This window comes from Oncorhynchus nerka, linkage group LG9b, assembly GCF_034236695.1.
Source record: "Oncorhynchus nerka isolate Pitt River linkage group LG9b, Oner_Uvic_2.0, whole genome shotgun sequence".
NCBI classification, from domain to species: Eukaryota; Metazoa; Chordata; class Actinopteri; order Salmoniformes; family Salmonidae; genus Oncorhynchus; species Oncorhynchus nerka.
In genome coordinates this window covers 22,223,220-22,245,422 of record NC_088424.1, presented here as the reverse complement: position 1 = coordinate 22,245,422, position 22,203 = coordinate 22,223,220, and the positions used below count along the sequence as shown (strand labels likewise).

Below are 22,203 nucleotides of genomic sequence, written 5' to 3'. Positions count from 1 at the left end.
TTCAAAACAGGGTCAAATTAATGCGCCGACAAATGCCTTGTTTTGAGAATGTTACACAAATGATCATTATGACGATAGATGGTTTAGACAACGTTGATCAGCCTTGCATCATATGTTGTTAACCATGATAAAATAACTTGTGTTCTCAGACAGGTAAATGAATCTCTCTCTTGTCAGTTTTGTCATGGCGGTAGTTAGAGACAACGAGGGGAAAGACACATGATTATATAATCTCCTGCTAAGCCACCAGGGTGAATGGAACCTGTGTCTCACTGTAGCTCCAATTGAATTGTGACATTTAAAAGTCAAAGGCAAATAAGATGCTTGCATTAATGAGCCATGGTAGATCCAACAGTTCCATGTCGCATCATAACTCTCACTGGAATGCTAGTGACTTGGCTTGCCACGGTGCTCCAGGAATTATTAGAGGGTGGAGAGCGCTGGCTTTTATAACACTTTTATCACTGTTATAGTTTATATCGTTTTTGAATATAGTTTTTGCTGGTCTGATCTGATGTTCTTTCCCTTGATGCATTTTCAATAAAAGGTATATTGACATTACCAATAAGTTCAATGTTTTTAATATTGCGTCCCTTGATCATTATGATGCCCATAGTCCAGAGCTGTGAACTTTTAAAACCATTAATTATGAGATTAATGTAAAACATATCAAATATCAAATTAATCAATCAAGGTTCTCGTCTGACAAACAGTGTTTTAGGACAGATGGGTAAGTAATTACAGTGAATTATTTTTAGAATTTATTTTTGAAGTGGCGTGAAGGTCCACGGTTCATTTCATATGTTTTCAGAAATGGGCCAGCTCAGCAGATCTTGATAAATCAGTAAATCTAGCCAAAACATGCCTGCTATTATTCACGGTGTTCTAGTCATTATGGCTGACACTTCAGACATGCACTACCTACCTGCTCACTTGCTCTGTCGAAAGACTGAATAAAGAATGAAGAGAAGGGTTTTGTGACAAATGGCACCCTATTCCCTGTATAGTACATTATTTTTGACCAGGGTTCATATGATACACTATGTAGGGAATAGGTTGCCATTTGGGACGCAGAAAAGGGTGATCATAAAGTCTTGGCTGAGTCAAAGAACACTAAATCAAGATAGCTCATTAGGACCACAAAAATAGAAAATAGGAACCTCTAAGAAACAATGTTGGATTCTGAACCAACTCCAGTGATAATTCACTGACGTATCATGAATAAGTGGCTGAAAACCAAACCTAGGAGCTCTCTCACACTCTTCAGAGCATCATTAAGCATCGATGTTCCTGTTTGAAGAGTGATTGTGCAACCTCAATTATAGCGAGTTGCATATTAACCAGAGTCAATTTGCAGTTAGATGCAGAGCAGTTAGATACAGATCCTTTTATATTTACTCTCTGATTGTGTTGAATAAACCAACTTTATTACAATGGGTTTTTTTAAAGGCTGGGCTCTCATTGTTCTGTCATTGAGGTGACAAGATAAGAGGCACAATGCTAATCAGTGGCAGGTCACTAAAAGGTACATGGTCGATCGGTGGACCTCTGCTGATAATGTCACACACTTCAGACTGGGTGTCTTCACCAGGCTTCTCTTTCCCATAACCCCTTCAGTATCTCCTCCTCTGCCCCTGAATGGCAGACCAGGGATAACCTATTTTGACAATGCAGAGCCTAGAGATACTAGTCTGTTTCTGTAATAGTGATGATTAAGAGGAAGGCGAGATGTTCAATGCAGTTCTATTGATTGTGTACTGTATACATATTCTGTTGGATCTTATTCAGTTCATTAATTATTTAAAGTTATTAATTAATTAATTAATTAAAGAAATGATCAAATTATTTGATATGCTCTGTCCCGCAGCACATTGGACTACAATGGATTGAGCCTCTGACATGTTCCCATGGAAATGTTCTGATTTATATTTTGGTTACAGGCAATTGAAGTTGAGAGGGTGTCTTTCTTTCAAAGACATTTGATAGTCAAATACTTGACTCTCACAAACACCAGTAGAGGGTGTAATGTCTGCTAATGTCTTTGGTTACTCTTGTAAACATCGTCTTAGAAAGCTGCTGGAACGGAATGGGGTTATGATATAGTAGCACTCAAAGTTGTCAGTAACCCATCTTTGATTTGGCTGGGAAAGGTAGAGGATTCCGGAAGGATGAATGGCAGGCTTGAGTCAGAAAGGAAGAGAAGAGAGTGACAGAAAGAAGTAATGGCCTAGTGTCAGACCAAGGAGCAGTGAGTTAGCATTGAGTCAGATGTAGAGTGGAGGATGGTATTGTATAGGTAGGCTACGGATGTTTTGTCTGATATTGCTTCAACACTGGGTGAATGCTATCACTGTAATTACATTCTGTGGAGATATGAATTTATCTTACATTCCAAACGTTCACATATTTTAACTTTTGGTGTTATAAACTATTTTTTTTGTCTAGTTTATAGTATTCATGTTATCTTTGCACGGTACCATGCATTCTGTCAAGCTGAGCTCAATCATTATAAAAAAAAGTTTTATTCAAGTTAATAAATCTTGAGCTCGCCACTTGTCAGTACGTTCTAGATACCTCAGAGTATGCCTTCATATGCGCCCTTATACTCATACGTATTTTTATTTAAAAGGTAGTTGTTGGCTTTACATCCCCCTAACCTTAGACCATCAATTGAACTCATAACGTTGTATTTAGAGGCTTTCTCCCAGTCCTTGTCCCTCTCGTGGTTGTAAACTTCTGTGGTCCTTTGCCATGCCTCATATTCTAGCCTATTATTGCCTGCTTAGTGAGGGGGCCGTTGGGGTGGTCTGCTAAGGGATTTAATGCCATGGATTAGCTTTTACACCCCACCAACACCTTAAGGGACCTAAAAACACTAGGTCTAAAAGGAGGATGTGCCCCAAAAAAAAGACATCCTATTTAATAGGGTTTTCCCTCTTGCTATTTTCATTTGACAAGATGTACTGTCTTATTAGATTTTTTGGATGTGTTGACATGTGTTGATTTTATATCAGGTCATGGTTCTTACTTCCTGTACGTCATCAAATCCCCAAACCACAGCATTGTGGAAGGGGATTTTCTGACGGGGGCGGGTAGTGAAATGTTCTTGTTTTCTCTAAGGAAAATTCATCATCAACTTATTTATGAAATACTTGGCAGCTGTGCAGTAAGGCCTATGTGTTAAGTGACAGAACTGTTTGGTTTTTAATAGACTCGTGGCTTAGGAGGAGAATTACATCTTTCGTTCCTCTTGAAATTGTCACTCAATAATCCCCTTGGCAAAGAGTATTGCAGCTAGATTAATGGCAAAACCCCAGATTTCAGAATTATCATCAGAGGGCAAAGTCAAAGACCCTACTAATGTGGCATACAGTGCTGGATGTGCCACAGGCCCACAGCAAGAGTACACCCCCTCTTGATTGTGTGTGGGTTCCATTGTAAGTTCTAGTGTGAGTTCTCACAGACAGAGGCTTGGAGACTTGTTGATGACTAGTACAGAAAGACATTGTGGGGATTTAATAACAGTCGGCTGGCATGGCAAAGTCCATCTGTGGCAGCGGAGGGGGGTCTATTAATCCCTGTCTGTTCAGTATGAGGAGAGAAAAGACTGGAGTTTCATAATACACTAATGGTTTGTTTGATGGCTACAGGAATATGTTTTAGTAACTCCTGGACAGCCTCTGTCTCTAAAAAACATGAACATGTCACAATTTTGGGTAGGTGGAATGAGCATCTACTTTAAATGAAAATAAACTGTCTTGAATTTCTCATCAAATTAATATTACTTTGGTTCAAAACAGACTCACAGCTGGGATGGCTGGACTCAGACTCAGTTTTTGTCCCAAAAAGTCCTGTCACATCCCAAAACAAGGTTTACTTAACCTTGTTCTTCCTTTGTAGAAGGTCCTTCCTTTTACCCTGTTTTACCCCTACAGTGAATGCAACATGACAAAGTGAATTGAGATGCATGTCTAATACATTTCTCCCCCTGCTGTAGTGATGTCGCCCCGGGTCGCTGCTGGCCACTGCTCTCTTGCTGAGAATGGAAATCCTTTTCTATCTGAGGAGCCGGCTGCCGGGTCAGTTCCAGCGATTATCCACGCTCAGCAAGTCCCCCTTGTCACTGAATCCCCCTCGTCACTGAGTCCTCCTCGTCACTGAGTCCACATTGTCACTGCCTCTTTTTCCTCTATGTCGACTAGCTGGGGGATTCTGGAGGGGAAACACAGAGTCGTAAAAAACAGGGGAAAGTATTTGGCTATAGCCATGGGAGTTGGTCAAATGGTGAAGTAATCTGTTTACTGATATATGAGTATAGGTTTCCATTGATGTACATACAATATAGGAAGCATTTACGACAATAAAATATATAGTTAAACATGTTGTTACACAAATAAAGTGCCTGTCAAGATCTGTGCTACTTATTCAGCCTTTTCACACGATATGCTCCTTGACTTGTCTTGGGTGGTAGAGAGCATAAGCCCTTGCCAATATGCTGTTACTGATTCAAGGCGGATTACAGTTTGCAGTCCTAAGCTTAGGGAGAATCCTCTAAAATATTCACGGAGACAGACCTTTGGTTTGAGAAAAGGAACAACAGCCATTTTGACCACATTATGCAATATGCACACAGTGGTTTGTACATCTTATTAGGTACTACACCTAATAAGCGGCACTTCACTCATCATTACCGTGATTTCATTAATGTTTTTATTTATTTATTAAGATGTAAAACATATTCCTGCATGTTTTAACAAGGAAATTCTCAGTGTCATTTACATTTACATTTAAGTCATTTAGCAGACGCTCTTATCCAGAGCGACTTACAAATTGGTGCTTTCACCTTATGACATCCAGTGGAACAGCCACTTTACAATAGTGCATCTAGGTCTTTTAAGGGGGGAGGGGGGGTGAGAAGGATTACTTTATCCTATCCTAGGTATTCCTTAAAGAGGTGGGGTTTCAGGTGTCTCCGGAAGGTGGTGATTGACTCCGCTGTCCTGGCGTCGTGAGGGAGTTTGTTCCACCATTGGGGGCCAGAGCAGCGAACAGTTTTGACTGGGCTGAGCGGGAACTGTACTTCCTCAGTGGTAGGGAGGCGAGCAGGCCAGAGGTGGATGAACGCAGTGCCCTTGTTTGGGTGTAGGGCCTGATCAGAGCCTGGAGGTACTGAGGTGCCGTTCCCTCACAGCTCCGTAGGCAAGCACCATGGTCTTGTAGCGGATGCGAGCTTCAACTGGAAGCCAGTGGAGAGAGCGGAGGAGCGGGGTGACGTGAGAGAACTTGGGAAGGTTGAACACCAGACGGGCTGCGGCGTTCTGGATGAGTTGTAGGGGTTTAATGGCACAGGCAGGGAGCCCAGCCAACAGCGAGTTGCAGTAATCCAGACGGGAGATGACAAGTGCCTGGATTAGGACCTGCGCCGCTTCCTGTGTGAGGCAGGGTCGTACTCTGCGGATGTTGTAGAGCATGAACCTACAGGAACGGGCCACCGCCTTGATGTTATTTGAGAACGACAGGGTGTTGTCCAGGATCACGCCAAGGTTCTTAGCGCTCTGGGACGAGGACACAATGGAGTTGTCAACCGTGATGGCGAGATCATGGAACGGGCAGTCCTTCCCCGGGAGGAAGAGCAGCTCCGTCTTGCCGAGGTTCAGCTTGAGGTGATGATCCGTCATCCACACTGATATGTCTGCCAGACATGCAGAGATGCGATTCGCCACCTGGTCGTCAGAAGGGGGAAAGGAGAAGATTAATTGTGTGTCGTCTGCATAGCAATGATAGGAGAGACCATGTGAGGTTATGACAGAGCCAAGTGACTTGGTGTATAGCGAGAATAGGAGAGGGCCTAGAACAGAGCCCTGGGGACACCAGTGGTGAGAGCGCGTGGTGAGGAGACGGATTCTCGCCACGCCACCTGGTAGGAGCGACCTGTCAGGTAGGACGCAATCCAAGCGTGGGCCGCGCCGGAGATGCCCAACTCGGAGAGGGTGGAGAGGAGGATCTGATGGTTCACAGTATCGAAGGCAGCCGATAGGTCTAGAAGGATGAGAGCAGAGGAGAGAGAGTTAGCTTTAGCAGTGCGGAGCGCCTCCGTGATACAGAGAAGAGCAGTCTCAGTTGAATGACTAGTCTTGAAACCTGACTGATTTGGATCAAGAAGGTCATTCTGAGAGAGATAGCGGGAGAGCTGGCCAAGGACGGCACGTTCAAGAGTTTTGGAGAGAAAAGAAAGAAGGATACTGGTCTGTAGTTGTTGACATCGGAGGGATCGAGTGTAGGTTTTTCAGAAGGGGTGCAACTCTCGCTCTCTTGAAGACGGGAGGGACGTGAGCCAGCGGTCAGGGATGAGTTGATGAGCGAGGTGAGGTAAGGGAGAAGGTCACCGGAGATGGTCTGGAGAAGAGAGGAGGGGATAGGGTCAAGCGGGCAGGTTGTTGGGCGGCCGGCCGTCACAAGACGCGAGATGTCATCTGGAGAGAGAGGGGAGAAAGAGGTCAGAGCACAGGGTAGGGCAGTGTGAGCAGAACCAGCGGTGTCGTTTGACTTAGCAAACGAGGATCGGATGTCGTCGACCTTCTTTTCAAAATGGTTGACGAAGTAATCTGCAGAGAGGGAGGGGAGGGGGAGGGGGAGGAGGATTCAAGAGGGAGGAGAAGGTGGCAAAGAGCTTCCTAGGGTTAGAGGCAGATGCTTGGAATTTAGAGTGGTAGAAAGTGGCTTTAGCAGCAGAGACAGAGGAGGAAAATGTAGAGAGGAGGGAGTGAAAGGATGCCAGGTCCGCAGGGAGGCGAGTTTCCTCCATTTCCGCTCGGCTGCCCGGAGCCCTGTTCTGTGAGCTCGCAATGAGTCGTCGAGCCACGGAGCGGGAGGGGAGGACCGAGCCGGCCTGGAGGATAGGGGACATAGAGAGTCAAAGGATGCAGAAAGGGAGGAGAGGAGGGTTGAGGAGGCAGAATCAGGAGATAGGTTGGAGAAGGTTTGAGCAGAGGGAAGAGATGATAGGATGGAAGAGGAGAGAGTAGCGGGGGAGAGAGAGCGAAGGTTGGGACGGCGCGATACCATCCGAGTAGGGGCAGTGTGGGAAGTGTTGGATGAGAGCGAGAGGGAAAAGGATACAAGGTAGTGGTCGGAGACTTGGAGGGGAGTTGCAATGAGGTTAGTGGAGGAACAGCATCTAGTAAAGATGAGGTCGAGCGTATTGCCTGCCTTGTGAGTAGGGGGGAAGGTGAGAGGGTGAGGTCAAAAGAGGAGAGGAGTGGAAAGAAGGAGGCAGAGAGGAATGAGTCAAAGGTAGACGTGGGGAGGTTAAAGTCGCCCAGAACTGTGAGAGGTGAGCCGTCCTCAGGAAAGGAGCTTATCAAGGCATCAAGCTCATTGATGAACTCTCCGAGGGAACCTGGAGGCGATAAATGATAAGGATGTTAAGCTTGAAAGGGCTGGTAACTGTGACAGCATGGAATTCAAAGGAGGCGATAGACAGATGGGTAAGGGAGAAAGAGAGAATGACCACTTGGGAGAGATGAGGATCCCGGTGCCACCACCCCGCTGACCAGAAGCTCTCGGGGTGTGCGAGAGCACGTGGGCGGACGAAGAGAGAGCAGTAGGAGTAGCGGTGTTGTCTGTGGTGATCCATGTTTCCGTCAGAGCCAAGAAGTCGAGGGACTGGAGGGAGGCATAGGCTGAGATGAACTCTGCCTTGTTGGCCGCAGATCGGCAGTTCCAGAGGCTACCGGAGACCTGGAACTCCACGTGGGTCGTGCGCGCTGGGACCACCAGATTAGGTGGCCGTGGCCACGCGGTGTGGAGCGTTTGTATGGTCTGTGCAGAGAGGAGAGAACAGGGATAGACAGACACATAGTTGACAGGCTAGAGAAGAGGCTACGCTAATGCAGAGGAGATTGGAATGACAAGTGGACTACACGTCTCGAATGTTCAGAAAGTTAAGCTTACGTAGCAAGAATCTAATTGACTAAAATGATTAAAATGATACAGTACTGCTGGGGTAGGCTAGCTGCGTTGTTGACACTACCCTAATCAAGTCGTACCGTTGAGTGTGAAGTTTCTACAATGCTGCTTTTCGGGAGCTAGCTGGCTAGCTAGCAGTGTTGGTTACGTTACGTTGCGTTAGGAGAACGACAATAGCTGGCTAGCTAACCTAGAAAATCGCTCTAGACTACACAATTATCTTTGAAACAAAGACGGCTATGTAGCTAGCTACGATCAAACAAATCACACCGTTGGGACTGTAATGAAATGAAATGAAAATGTGATACTACCTGTGGAGCGAAGCGGAATGCGACCGAATGCGAAAGTTCTATTCAGTAGACGTTGGCTGGCTATTGGCTAGCTAGGAGTGTCTCCTACGTTAAGGACGACAAAATAGCTGGCTAGCTAACCTCGGTGAATTAAGATAATCACTCTAAGACTACACACTCTAAACTACACAATTATCTTGGATACGAAGACAGCAAAGACAACTATGTAGCTAGCTAATACTACACTAATCAAGTCGTTCAGTTGAGTGTGATAGTTACTACAGTGCTACGGTAGCCGGTGAACGTATGCTAGCTGGCTAGCTGCTAGGCAGATAGGAGGACGACGAAATACGATAATAACGCAATTATCACTCTAAGACTCCACACTCTAAACTACACAATTATCTTGGATACGAAGACAGCAAAGACAACTATGTAGCTAGCTAACACTACACTAATCAAGTCGTTCAGTTGAGTGTGATAGTTACTACAGTGCTACGGTAGACGGTGAACGTGTTGGGCAGATAGGAGACGACGAAATACGATAATTACGCAATTATCTTTGATACAACGACGACTATGTAGCTAGCTAAGAAGAAATTGCTAAGATTAGACAAATCAGACCGTTGTACTATAATGAAATGTAATGAAATGTAATGAAAAAGTTATACAACCTGCAGACCGAAGCGCGGATGCGACCGGCTCGCTCCAACCCGGAAGTAGTGTCAGTCTGATAAAGACTTGTACAGTTACTGTTGGATGTAAAAATTAAAATAAAGTATATATGGATAATGGATCAACAACATTGTAGTTACTCAGCAATACTAACCTAATTGACAGAGAAAGAAGCCTGCACAGAATAAAAAATATTTTAAAAAATGCATCCTGTTTGCAATAAGGCATGAAATTAACTATATATCCTCAATACAAAGCGTTATGCTGGGCCAAATCCAATACAACGATCACTGAGTACCACTCTTCATATTTTCAATCATGGTGGTGGCTGCATCATGTTATGAATAATGTATGCTTGTCATCGGCAAGTACTATGGAGTTTTTGTTACAAAAAAAAAACGTAATAGAGCTAAACCTGGTTCTGTCTGCTTTCCAACAGACACTGGGAGACAAATTCACCTTTCAGCAGGACAATAACCTAAAACACAAGGCCAAATATACACTGGAGTTGCTTACCAAGACAACATTGAATGTTCCTGAGTGGCCTGGTTACAGTTTAGACTTAAATCAGCTTGAAAATCTTTGGAAAAACGTGAAAATGTCATCTAGCAATGATCAACAACCAACTTCACAGAATTTGAAGAATTTTTTAAAGAATAATGTGCAAATATGGTACAATTCAGGTGTGCAAAGCTCTTACAGACTAACCCCAAAAGACTGACAGCTGTAATCGCTGACAAAGGTGATTCTAACATGTATTTCACTTTGTCATTATGGGGTATTGTGTGTAAATGGGTGAGTAAAAACATATATTTAATCCATTTTGAATTCAGGCTGTAACACAATCAAATGTGGAATAAGTCAAGGGTTATGAATACACTGAAAGCACTGTATGTGTACTATCAAACAGTTATCCATTACCACATTTACCATTATCTTCCCATCAGCACAGTAATCTACTTTAAAACCATCAGGCTTTGGTAGTAATAAGTAGGTCGACATGGTGGTCACTTCACGATACTTAGGCCATTACCTAATAATTATCTGTATAATGTGTATAGCCTTAATTAGTCAAGATAATACTGGCTGATGGCTTAATCGAGACAGTAATATGCTGTTTTGTGAATTAATTTATATACATTTGGTAGTGTATGATCCATCTATTAAATATCCACTAGCCCAATTGTTATATTGGAGGGGGGGGGGGGGTACATGCAGCTTGTTTTTACCGAACTCACCCACCACAATGACTTCATAGATTTAAGAAATTCAACGTCGTCAGCAGCAGACGAGTGGAATGTGCATCAGGCATGTCAAATAATACATTTAGGTAATGTCAAGCTTAAATAACATACAATAAATCTACTATGTTTAGTTTACTGCCACTGCCATTCCCTGTTCTGGCAATAACTGTTTAGAAGAGCCAGTCAGTGGGCCTAGGGGGAGGATCAGTAGGGGTGTGCTCTGACTTCAGACTGTCCATTCAACATTGTAATATATGAGCCTGGGTCTGCTGGAGCCTGTGGTGGGCATCCTAATTAGAAAGACATTGGCTGCCTCCCAAATCACACCCCATTATCTATATAGTGCACTATTTCTGACCAGAGCCCATTGCCTCTGGTCATAAGCAGTGAACTATATAGGGAATAGGGTGCCATTTGGTACTCAGACATTCAGTCAGCTAGCTGGAAGGGAATTGCTATATCAACTGGGTTATGTGTATACTCAATCTGCTACATGATCATTGGATACATGTCTCTGTTGTTGAACCACCTGCATTAACTGGGCAATGAAACGTATTATTAAAAGTTATCCGGGCATGGTCACTGTGAGGCTGTACCTTCTATCGCTGCCTCCACCTCAGATGTCATACTTTTAACATTTTCTCTCAGATAACACTACATTACATTCTCATACCTGTGTAGTAACACTCTAAAAAGATAAGTAACATCATATTACCTAGTTGTTGATTGTTTGGTGTGTGTATAATGATGTATTAATCAAATACTTCAGAGGAAATGTTAATGTAAAAATAGGAATGTGTACCTAGGTCACCAGGGGGAATCCTTCCTCTTGTCAAATATTAACAGAGTTACAGAGCGTGATACCTCTGCTTGAAACAAGTGATACCCCTCTCTGAAACAATGGCTGTCAAAGCCCAGAGCCCCAGAGCTCACACGGCACACTGATGAGACTTCAGGACATCACGCTGTCAAAGTGAGAAGCACATCCCTATGACCCTTTAGCCATTTGAACCGTCAGACAGTGACAGTGCTCAGGTGCCTTCCTCAACCGCCCCCACAGTCTGTCAGAAACACTGACATTTTTCTCTCATTACAAAATGCATCCTGCAGGTTTTCACAACCAACAACCTCTGTGAATGTGGATCAAGACAGCTTGATTTAGGGCAGGTGGAAAATAGTGTCCATTGTGGAATAGGCCTATGTGACATTTCATTGTCCGAACTCAGTGGTAACAGTTGTAGGCCTATGGCTATAGGCTACATAAGGAACATTTGAAGGACACAAAAGTGTCTAGGTAGCCAAACCAAGGCAATAACAAATGTCATTATTGAAATGCTCTCATTGTCAAGGCATTGTCACAAACTATCGTTGTAGCTTTAATTGTTTCAGTGTTTGTTGAATATGCAATTCTTTTAAGGTGCTAATTATCTTTGAAAGGCAGGAGAACAATATTATCTTGTAAGAATGGCTCATGAGAAAAATGATGTGCCCCTGTCGCAAATCGCTTGGAAAAAACCCTCATAAATATTGGTGATAAATTAATCATTTTCAACTCAGCCTGTCCCTTTAATCGTGAACCAGCGGCTGACACCCAATCAGGAGCAGCTAGAGTCCGACTCAACTTCTAGGCTGAGAGAGCAAGGGATGCTCATCATGAACTAAAGAGAGAGAAAGAGAGGGCAAGAGAAGGCAGGCACCAGTCCGCGTTCAGTGAGTCAGTTGCATGCAACGGATTCACACAGGCGCGCATTGATTGAGCTTTCAGCTACGTCAAACATTGGTAAGTGATGTTTTATTTAGCTGTATATGTTCAAATAGCGCTCATGAAAAAGTCGTTTTACAGTATTTAAAAACACACGTACTTTAAAGGGTTCCTTTTATTTTTATAGCTGAAGGATGATGTTCGATTTTGTGATAAATAGCTTATAACTTCATCAAAGTTGCTTTCCTTGGATAATTGAATGTAGGACGATCTCATGAATTCGTCATAGTCGGTCTCATCAGCCTACAACTTCATTTAAAGGAAATAATCAATGTTAGAAAATAATAATACACTTCCCGAATTGCTGGATTTGACATGTACCGGTAGCCTAGGCTGACTGCAATATGGTTGTGTGTGTAAAAAGCTGCATATTTTCATGTTCCCTGGATAGTATGTCATGATTCAATTAGAGGTCATAAATTATAATTATAACTTAATTTAATTGACCCGGCTTAAAGTTTTACTGTTTGTTATTTTCAGAGTCTAGTGGCAGTCATATCTTTAGCGGTAGTGTTGTTTGGCAATGTGTGGCTTAAGGTGTGTGTCCCCGTTTCAATGCGACATGTCAGAGGATTGAATCAAGGCTACCCTGTAAACAATCCTTGTTTTTGAGGGGGAAATGGATTATGAGGACCATGTTGTTTGTTGAATGGTCATGGAAGGTCTCGTGATATATTAGCCTACTGTAGGTTGCTGTTGATATTGACATTGTTATTGATAAAGCACTCATAGCCAACAGTGTACACTTTTTGTGTCTTATTAGAAATACTTGATGTGTAGGCCTATTGTTTTATTTATTGTTTAGACACTGGCACTCTATTGCTGTGGAGTGTACATGCACTCTAATGTGGATGTAGGTGCTACCCTAAATGCAAATCCACCCGTTAAGTGCAGTGCTGAGGCAAGTCACCTGTATTTTACCATTCCCAGTATGCTATGCCCATATGTGCAGAGCATGCCCCAGGAGTTTGTGAATGAGTAATTATGTCAAAAAAGCAAATACAGGCAAAGCATTGCCATTTATTTTCCACAGCAACAAGTGTCTTCTATTTAGCCCATGTTTTTCTGGTGGTTGTCACCTTTATAAAAAAAGATTTCAGTTTGGAAACTGCAGTAAAAGTGCAGCAACTGCAGTCGACTGTGGTATTTTGGACCCAGTAATTGCAGAATAACTGCAGTGTACTGCAGTTACACTGCAAATTACTGCAGAATAAAACAGTGTTATTTTGGACACCGTATTTGCAGCATACAGTTATACTGCACTCTGACTGCAGATTTTTCATAAGGGCAAATAGCATTTTTAATGACTGAAAATGTAACCTTTTTCATTGTATTAATTCTGTGTTAAAGGAGAATGGAAACACTAGGCTTTAGAACACCATTTAACTGTAACTGTAAATCACCACTTTGCCATTGTTGCATCCCAAAAATGGCTGAATCCCAAAATTGTCTGAAAGACCATGAACTCTGCACGCATTAATGAGCATTTTACAGCAGGTTGGTCAAAACAAGCATTGTGATTGGTTGAGACGCATTCTACGCCAAACTAAAAAACCTGTTTAGCATAGGTAAGCCTATGACGCAAAAATGGGAATCTTGTTTTCTGTTCCATCTGACGATACTGTGTTAGCCATAGTTGGCTAGCTAGCAAGCAAGGGATAAGAGTGTTGCCAGCCAGCATGGCAATAGAACATTTAGAACAAACGACTGGGACTTCCGTTGATATAGAATAAAAATACTTCACGACTGGGCCACGTTTCTGGCAACCTAACCAATTTTTTTTCAGCCGCTCAAAATCATGAATCAGAATCATTTTTATGTTCCATCTGATGTAACTGTTAGAAATATTTGGCTAGCTAGCAAGCAAGGAATAAGAGCGTTGCCAGCCAGCATGGCAACGGAACATTTAGAAGGAACGACTGGGTTGCGTCCATAGATATAGAACAAAAAGACTTCACAACTGGGTCAAGTCTCGGGCAAACTAATCAATACAATGAACAGACAGGTAAAACAACATGAAATGCAGCTAGTTTGCTGTCTTACCAGCTTCAGTTTGAAGTGATTGCGTTAGCTGTGTAGGTGGCTAGCTCCTCTGAACAGTGTCCTGACAAGAGCACATGTTCTATGCCAGGAAAATTCACACATCATGAATGTATCCAAAACAGCTTAAACAAACGCAAATGCAGCTACTTTGCTGTATTGTAGCTGAACTGTTTGACCTGACTGTGTTAGCCGTAGTTGACTAGCTAGCAAGCAAGGAATAAGAGCACTGCCAGCCAGCATGGCAACGGAACATTTAGAATGAACGACTGCGTTGCATCCATAGATATAGAACAAAAAGACGTCGTGTCTCGGGCAACCTAACCGACAGAATGAACAGCCAGCCGTATTGGCTAGCAACCAAAGACGTGTCAGGACTAGGCCTATATTTTTGTTGAGGGATGAAATAGTTGCCTATGAATACATTTATCGAAATAACATGTTTTATTTCATTGGTAACCAGTTGTAGAAAAACAATTGTACACTCAAAGTTGTGCGAAATGACTGGCTGTGCATGGCTGTGCTGATATACAGTACTCGGCTTATGACCACAGCTAAAAAAGTTGTTTAGCACGCCCTCTCGTGTGCAATTGCACAATTATTCATATTTTGAAAGCTGAGAAACAGTCCTTTCGAAGGATGTGACATACAATTGCACCACATCAATCAAATGGGAATCAACTTCTACTTCTACTGGTGCACAGGTGACATGTCAATAGTGTCATCCTCCTCAGTCCACCAGTGTCCTACAGACAGAGAGAGAGAGAGTATTTTTTTTTAATGTAGGCTGAATATACAGTATATAGGCCTAATAGTACATAACAATAATACACCATTGACAGTTACCAGGTAGGCCAGGATGATTTAGGATAGTTACCAAACGGACTACCAGCCTGAGCTTTCAGAAATCATAGCTATAGCTAGTCAAAAGGATTAGGCTTCTGACTTAGGCTACATTCATTCTTGCAATCAACACCCAGCAGGCTTACTAGTTTTTAGGAATCATAGATAAACAGATACCTAATGAGATATCTAGCTATGTAGCTCGTTATCTAGATAGCTAACTAATAATGATATGGGTATCATACATTTTACTGGTGAAATAGCAATCCTGCAGGAGCCCTCTCTTGTGGCTAGCTAGCTAGCTAGCTACTGTAGAATCAGACACCAGCCAGTTAATGTGAGCTGTTAGCTCATACCAATGACAAATGCTCTTCAAATTAACAATATGATTTTTTTTTTTAAACGTATAGTTGTCAAAGGTGACATTAACATAAAAAGGCAAGACAAGATGTAGATCTAGCTAGCTACTGTACCTTGCCTTTTTTTGGCTGACAGACTCATTTTATCAATTGGGAAAAATAAAAATGAACTGTATACAGTTTCTCACCTTGTGAGAACCCTTTCAGAGCCAGTGGAGGCAAGGCGCCTCCCGGTGGCAACATTCGCTTTCAGTCCCCCAGACAAAACTAACAATTTGCTCAACCCTGTCAATGACGCATTGGCGTCAGCCCTTTCTATGGCAATTCAAGTTGGCACTACCTATACCTCTAAAAAAAAAAGTTGTTCAATATCAAAATCCCAAAAATGTAGAGGTTTCTATGTTATGTGCACATGTTTAGTATTAGTGGATGGAATACATATCTTTGCTTAACTTTACTTCCTAAAGTGCTTCCATTCCCCTTTAAAGACCAATTAGCCTGTTCAAATTATTCAAATATTTTTGTGGTGTGTGCCCTATTAATGAGTAAGGAAAAGTATTTGTTGTAAATCACAACTGATTATTTCCACACCTTATTGGGCACATAATAGTGCATACTGTACCAAGAGAGGCAATGGGTGTAAAACAATTTCTCTGAATGTCAAAAGCCTGAAATACTGTTGGTTGATAATGATAATATTATCTTAGAAATGTCTGTTGTATGGATGTTGTAAATATCCCCAAAATTCTAAGTGCCTTCAGTATTCCCAGTACTCCCAGTACTCCCAGTTTCCCACTACCCAACCAGGTCACTGTGACCTTTGGAACAAACTGCTTTCCACTGATTAGCCTACTCCAGTAGAAGAGGATTGATTATCCTCTGTCTTAAAACCTGATTAAGAATGATGTGACCCTTCACTATAGGGAATTATGATTCATTTATATGTCAACTATATGGGGTATTCCGATTGACTCTCATTTGGAAAATTCAAACAGCTTCTTTAATTGTGCCCTCATGTGGTCACAATGGGACATGCACACAGGAATGGATGTTCTTAAATGGGTATATTGATTCACATAGTGACGATTTACACTCTCATGTGTCTCTCAAACATCTTTTCTATACTACATTCATCTAACATGTCTAAAAGTGTTATTGAGAGTGAGTGTGACTAGTACGTACCATCCACTGTATTCTCAGAAGACCTATTCTTTATTCATAACATATCATCCATCAGGAGTTTTATTTTACCATGACGTAATCATAGTGCACTCACATTTGACAAACAGATCATTATCAAATTGAATTATATGGGGTCTGTATGTAAATGTACCTAGAGTTTGTAAATAGTTTTGAATGTAAATGTGCTTGTGTGCTCTGTCACCTCATTTGACAATGGGCCATTGTCCCGTGTGTTTGTCAAGCTAGCGAGGGGTTGGATTGCATTGACTAGCACAGGTGTGTCATCAGTTACCTATACAGGTGTTTTTATAGATCAAACTCCTGACATTTTGGATCACACCACAAATACTGGTCTTCTGAGAGTACAATGCACTATATCTAAGCCATTGAATAGTATAGGCAGAGTACAATGAATTGCAGAATTGATATCCTCAAATTAACAATTCATTTTGGCAAGCAATCTGTTCTCCTGTCTGGAGCATAGTATTACATTGTCTTTTGAAGACAACTTATGCCCCTTTTCAAAAAATGTCTTGCACTGTTTTACAGCCATGGCAATTATAGATTATAGAGGGAGCCTCATTTGCAGTCAGCAGGTCTATAACAAGGCCTAATGTTGTCATTCAATCTCTCTCTGTTTTTTAACGCTACTATACCTGGAATAACAAGGAAAAGTTGCCTAAATAACAATTTACATTCACGTACTGCTATTAGCCCATACAAATGCATTGAATAACAGATAGTCCCCCCCTCCCCAATCTAAATGAAGTTTGTTCTGAAGTGTGTGTCCTATATCAGAGAGATATAAGAAAGATCAGGAAACATTAGTATTTCTTTGTATATATGTATTTAGCCCCTTATTTTTTGGCATCTAAACAGTCCCCATATATACTTCCATAATTTCTTTCAACTGGTACCGGGGGGACCTTCAAACGAGTCTTGTGAGGCAAAACAACCGACATGTACATGTTCGTGAGAGTCTCATCGTTCCTAAGAGAACATAGTAGTAGTAGTAGTTTGTCAGTAGTTAGTCATAGTAGTTTGTAGGCCAAACCGCTCGGGACGCTACAGACGATTCTGTGAGAAGACCGATTTTCGGGACCTCTCATGGTCTGACCAACACAGCTGTAGATTTTTCACCTTTCCCCGCAGAAGCGGAAGTGTTGCAGTACATAGGCGTATGTGGTGGATTGAGACGCATCCAATGCAAAAAAAAACTGATATCTCTAGTTTAAATGAGACCTTAGGTTAATGGGCTGAAAAAAACTACTGTACAAACTACTGTACATTTAACACCCCAAAATGGAATAGTCTGCAAAGATCAGTAAAGGCAAGGGAATTGAAGTATTATTCTGATAATGTCCTAACAGCTATGAAAACAGACCCATCGATTTGTTGTTGTTGATTGAGAAAGTTGCAACCTCTAGTACAAGTGTTATTTGTTATTTATCACAGGCTTTATCTTGTATCATTGGAGGATTGGCTGTAAATGCGAGTTTGGGGTGTGAAAAAGAGAGAGCTCTCTCCCCCCACCCAGAGGCTAACACACACCCTGGTGTGACACCCACACACATTCTCTTCTTTCCATTAGAAATACTAGCTTTATTGGTTTGTTTAATTCTCAAGCTTTGTCAAGCTTAATTGAATTGATTTGAAAAGAGGGCATTGATGTGCAGTAGGAAAGCTAGTTTAAAACAGAATTGCTAATAGCACCAGTCGCTCTATTAACAAGCGTGGAAAAGAATGAGAATATGTTGGTAGATATGAAAAGCAACTTTTAACGTTTTCCTTTGTGCTGTATATGGTTTTACCCTTGTATCATTCAGCTGTATAAGCTGACGCATTACTAGTAGGCCTATTTGTTTTCAGTATCTAATGATGTCATGCTCAAAGGTTGCTCTCCTATTGACCATTTGATGATATTAGGATCTCCATACCATTAACATCAAGCAGTTTATTGACCAAACCTGTGGCATAACTCAAGATCACCAGTGCTTCTTCCACATCTTGAACATGATGACACATATTGACCTCTGAGGGTCATCCAGTGCTTGACCCTGCTTTCCTCCCACTGCACTGCTCTCTGTCAAGCTGCTCCCTCTGACGTGTGGGTGTTTAATGTGTGGGAAAATGGAACAGGGAGTATTTCACATTTTAGACGTGAAATATGAAATGAGGACAGTAGGAGAGGACAGTAAGAGTCAGTTGAAAATGGACAGTGTATTTGGCCATATAATTATAATTATGTTATACTAAACAAAAATAGAAACGCAACATGTAAAGTGGTTGGTGCCATGTTTCATGGGCTGAAATAAAATATCCCAGAAACTTTCCAAATGCATAAAAAGCTAATTTCTCTATGTGATTGTGCACAAATGTGTTTACATCCCTGTTAGTGAGTATTTCTCCTTTGCCAAGATAATCCATCCACCTGACAGGTGTGGCATATCAAGAAGCTGACTTAACCTCTTGATTCTAGCCATCCCGGATCCGGGATCGTGAATACAGCCTCAAGCTCATTACCATAACGCAATGTTAACTATTCATGAAAATCGCAAATTAAATGAAATAAATATATTTGCTCTCAAGCTTAGCCTTTTGTTAACAACACTGTCATCTCAGATTTTCAAAATATGCTTTTGAACCATAGCTAAACAACCATTTGTGTAAGAGTATTGATAGCCTAGCATAGCATTTAGCCTAGCATTCAGCATGCAACATTTTCACAAAAACAAGAAAAGCATTCAAATAAAATCATTTACCTTTGAAGAACTTCAGATGTTTTCAATGAGGAGACTCTCAGTTAGATAGCAAATGTTCAGTTTTTACAAAAAGATTATTTGTGTAGGACAAATCGCTTCGTTTTGTTCATCACGTTTGGCTACGAAAAAAACCTGTATCCAGGAGTGTAATTCTCTCCGCAAGCTCATTAGCATAACGCAACGTTAACTATTCATGAAAATCGCAAATGAAATGAAATAAATATATTAGCTCTCAAGCTTAGCCTTTTGTTAACAACACTGTCATCTCAGATTTTCAGAATATGCTTTTGAACCATAGCTAAACAAGCATTTGTGTAACAGTATTGATAGCCTAGCATAGCATTAAGCCTGGCATTCAGCATGCAACATTTTCACAAAAACAAGAAAAGCATTCAAATAAAATCATTTACCTTTGTTTTATTCATCACGTTTGGGTAAGAAAAAAAAAGGAAAATTAAGTCATTACAACGCAAACTTTTTTTCAAAATTAACTCCATAATATCGACAGAAACATGGCAAACGTTGTTTAGAATCAATCCTCAAGGTGTTTTTCACATATCTATCGATGATAAATCATTCGTGGCAGTTTAGTTTCTCCTCTGAAGAAATGGAACGCGCATGGACCTGGAGATTACGCAATAATTTCGACGCAGGACACCGGGCGGACACCTGGTAAATGTAGTCTCTTATGGTCAATCTTCCAATGATATGCCTACAAATACGTCACAATGCTGCAGACACCTTGGGGAAACGACAGAAAGGGCAGGCTCATTCCTGGCGCATTCACAGCCATATAAGGAGACATTGGAACACAGCGCCTTCAGAATATGGGGCATTTCCTGTATGAAATTTCATCTTGGTTTCGCCTGTAGCATTAGTTCTGGGGCACTCACAGATAATATCTTTGCAGTTTTGGAAACGTCAGAGTTTTTTCTTTCCAAAGCTGTCAATTACATGCATAGTCAGGCATCTTTTCGTGACAAAATATCTTTTTTAAAACGGGAACGTTTTTTATCCAAAAATTTAAAGAGCGCCCCCTATCTCGAAGAAGTTAACAGCATGATCAGTACACTGGTGCACCTTGTGCTGGGGGCAATAAAAGACAACAAAAAAATGTGCAGTTCTGAAACACAACACAATGCCACAAATGTCTCAAGTTTTGAGGGAGCGTGCAATTGGCATGCTGACTGCAGGAATGTCCACCAGAGCTGTTTCCAGAGAATTGCATGTTCATTTGTCTACCGTATGCCGCCTCCAACATCATTTTAGAGAATTTGGCAGTATGTCCAACCAGCCTAACCACGCCAGCCCAGGACCTCCACATCTGGCTTCTTCACCTGAGGGATCGTCTGAGACCAGTCACCCGGACAGCTGATGAAACTGTGGGTTTGCACAACCGAAGAATTTATGTACAAACTGGGAAGATAATCAACGTGCCTGTCATCCTCACCAGGGTCTTTGCCTGTCTGCAGTTCGGCATCAACCGACGTCAGTGGGCAAATGCTCACCTTCGTTGGAGAAGTGTGCTGTTCACGGATGAATCAGTGTCATGATTCCTTTATGGTTAATTATCTGAGGTGCAAGAAGACCATAGAACAAGGCCAGGTATAGACTAATGACTAGACAAGCTGGTCAGATCCTGAACTGCATTATGGCTAAAAAGGGAGAGAAATACAATCAATTCTGCCCTACAGCCGCTGTCATATGTGGGATGTAGGCTAATGACTAATTGCCCCCCCCCCCCCCTCTCTCTCTCTTTCACTCTCACACATAAAGAGTAGCTCCATCAGACACTGGCACATTTGCATTGTAATAGTGAGGCAGCCACATTCCAGTGCTTGGACACAACGGTGGAGAGAAAGCTCTGACCTGAACACTCCTGCTAGGTCTTTGAACAAGCAGACCATAAAGCTGCCGTTCTCACGCTTTCTCCTCCTCCAAGGAGGAATCCCAATCAACCACCCACAATACAAACACGCTATGAGACACTGGCTTACACAGGCAGCCCCATTGACAAAGACGCCATAAATGAAAGACCCACACAGTTTAATGGGTTGTCATCTTCTTTAGTATCCAACACCTAAAGGAATGAACCAGGCATGGATCATTGAGGATCCAAAACAGCTTGGGGGTTCTAAATAGCACAAACACACACACACGTATTAATCTGGAAAACTGTTCGCTGACATCTTTCAAGTTTGCGGAATTTATTTATACTCAAAATGCAATCACGTCAGAAGAGCTTCTGTAGGTATGGAACTGACATGCGTCCAGCCATTTGACGACAATTCTGGAAACAGGGCAATACAGGACAGATAGATACTGAATCGGATGTGGCACAACGTAACGTACATTGCCTCCAAATCACATTATGCCCCTCTTCCAGTTACGTAATTAAGAGGTCCCATCTGGTATGAGCGCGCCAGCGACGCTCCCTGACAGTAATTGTGTTGGTGCACATGTCAGTCCCATTCAGGGGACTCAACATCTATTATCTCTTCCTGTTAAGATTAGTGCACAAATGTTGCTGGGGAGATTATAGCTGGAGTGGAGGGGGGGGACTGGGACCCTTGTAATTGAAGGGAGAGGAGAGGAGAGGAGAGGAGATGAGAGGAGAGGAGAGGAGAGGAGAGGAGAGGAGAGGAGGAGAGGAGAGGAGAGGAGGAGAGGAGAGGAGAAGAGGAGAGGGATTACCATTCATGTTGTGTGACAGTCTTTTCTACTCAAAGAATTGGCACTATAATGGTTGTACAAGCTCAAATCAGACTGGTCAATGCAAATGTAGTATGCATGTTTTCAAGTCATTGTTTTGTAAGATCGTACAGATTGAATAAGTTATGTCAAATTATCATTCATCAGTTGATTTCACACATTGTTTTGTTTTCAATGGTACAAAACAAAGAAAGAACTGATGTTACTTGAAATGAGATCTTTATCACCTAGAGCATACAAGTCAAAGAGTGTTGCAAACAGAGCCAAGCAAGGTGATAGATACTATGGCATCTTGAAGCCCCCCCTCCTAAACAGACAGATCAATAGGTATCGACGGCCCATTGGTCTCTGGAGAATGACAGTCAA

At 42.0% G+C, this 22,203-nt stretch overlaps 1 protein-coding gene across 2 annotated transcripts in view; it reads left to right on the top strand.

Moving 5' to 3' along the window:
* The first annotated feature begins 11,832 nt into the window (after positions 1 to 11,832).
* The window catches only part of LOC115114440 (cadherin-6-like), a 40,035-nt gene continuing 29,664 nt past the window's right edge, over positions 11,833 to 22,203 (top strand). For both annotated transcript variants that reach the window (XM_029642672.2, XM_065013440.1), the window contains exon 1: positions 11,833 to 11,957. The gene's annotated coding sequence lies outside the window, so the exon portion shown is untranslated. The remainder of the gene's footprint in view (positions 11,958 to 22,203) is intronic.